Consider the following 2,225-nt stretch of genomic DNA (forward strand, 5'->3'; position numbering starts at 1 on the left):
AGAACGCACTTGGTTGAGGAAAAAAACCAGCTTCTCTGGGTCCCCATCGAAGGTTGCTCTGAAAAGTGGTGTAATTATAAGCTGTTGAGGCCCCCACTGTGGCTGTTGCTGCTGGCCCCATCCTGGCTGCAGATTTATGCCCAGGGGTTGCACGTTCGGGGGCTGTGGCCAATCTCCCTGCTGTGGTCGGTCTCCCACCAGCTTCTGATCTCCTGGCTTCTGCACCACCCCAAGCTGTTGCAAGGCCTCTATTAGCTGTGGCAAGCTCAGAGATCGCTGACCATCTACCTGCTAGGGAACCCAATCTCCTCATTGCTGCAGAGGCCTCAGACTGGGATTCCCTCTCTCTTCAGGGCTGGAGTCCCTGGCAGGGGAAGACAGGATATGAAAGGCTTTCTGTTCTGCAATGGAAGGGCTCTCTGCAGGAATTGATATCTGCTTTTCACCTCTAGGTTTTGAAATCTTTCCAGTGACTCACCAAAAACTTGAGTGGCAGGCGTTTCGTTAGCTCTCCACCATCCTGCTTTTGAAGTCTTTGCTCCCAGCTGGGAGATCTGCCAGAATTCTTTCTCCCCCGGCTTGCTGGCTGTTGCTAACCCCCCCCCCCCCGGGGAAACTGCTGCTGCCGGGGTGCTGGCCTCAGGCAATCTTTCTTCTTCCATAATGAGATCTTCCCCGAAGCTTTGTCAGCTTATTCCTTTAGTTTAGGAATAGCGACTGGGGCCTTAATTGGTTTGAAAAGTTTGCAGATCTTGGCATGTTGTCATAGTTCCAACTAATGAAACACTTCAAAGAACTTCCAGGCATTGTTTATCCTAGAAAGCCTTTATTACAGTGTAACAGAGTATCAGCACAACATGGAGGGGTTCCAAGATCTGAATTTCCCTTCCTTTGCACATAACATTCCAGGCTATTCCCCCTCCCCTTTTTGCAGTCATCATTCACATTTTCCAATCAACTTGGAGGGCAAAGATTCACTTCCGTTCCCTTCCCGCGCAGTCCTTATCTTTCTCCTCCCCCCCCCATCTGCATTGACTCTAAAAATACCAGACAGTTCTGCATATCTTGTCAAAGCAATAATATCCAATATTAGCAGCATTGACAAAGGCAAAGCTAGGAAAGGCGCCAGTTCAGACAACATCCAGCAGCAGCCTCAGTAACCAGCTCTCCCAGAGCTCCTACTGGCCCCCCTATCAAGTGCTTCATGTGTGCCCAGCAAGGACATTGAGCTGCTGAATTCCTAGCACTGGCTCCCCAGCTGAAGAACACCCCTACCACCACGACTATGCCAAGGAAGCCTCAGCGGAGAGGTTGAGAGTAGTCGAACTGGGTACATCAGAGCCAAGCCGTCGAGGTCTCCTCCCCCCCCAATCTCTGGTCGAACACAATCAACTACCAGCCCCCTATGACAGCGACGACGAAGGTGAGAATGATCCGATGGTAAGTCAACTCATCCCTCCCTTTGCCATCCCTGCTAAATTTAATAGTGCCTAAAACCGGGACCCAGGCAGAAATAGACATCTTAATAGATTCAGGCTGTACCCGATGCCTAATCAATCTCCCAACGGTGCTAAAATTAGGGATCTGAGCCAAACGATTACCTCTGGCCATGAAGTTTGAGCATGTTGATGGGTCGTTAATTGGAGGATCACCTGCTATGCACCTAACTGAACCAGTGTGGCTAGAAATGGGACAGCATTGGGAAACTATCTGGTTTGTGGTAATCCCAAAAATGACCAAAACCGTAATCCTGGGGTTGGATTGGCTTGACACGTGGCACCCTACCATATGGTGGGAAAACAGGGTGAGAACCATGAGACTAGGAAGGGGCCCTCTTCCTCCTACTCATGCTGGTCAGGAAAGGAAAGCCATCCCCACTGAAGCCGGAAATGAACCAACTGAGCCTTTTAAGGTCGCAACAGAACAGTTGCCAGGGGTCCAACTCATTCCCAAGGAATACCGAGATCTGGCCGAGGTGTTCAGTGAGAAGGAATGTGATGTGCTCCCCCCTCACCAAGCCACTGACTGTGCAATAGAGAGATTCTGCCGGGAGCAAAACTCCCTAAGCCAAAAATGTATTCCTTGACCCCCAGAGAGATGAACGAATTAAGAGAATACATTGACAAAAACCTTGTCAGGGGCTTCATCCAGCCAGCCAAATCACGTGTGGCTGCCCCCATGTTATTCAAAGAGAAAAAAGATGTGACGTTGAGATTTTGCGTGGA

This window comes from Protobothrops mucrosquamatus, unplaced genomic scaffold, assembly GCF_001527695.2.
Source record: "Protobothrops mucrosquamatus isolate PMUCROS unplaced genomic scaffold, P.Mucros_1.0 scaffold748, whole genome shotgun sequence".
NCBI classification, from domain to species: Eukaryota; Metazoa; Chordata; class Lepidosauria; order Squamata; family Viperidae; genus Protobothrops; species Protobothrops mucrosquamatus.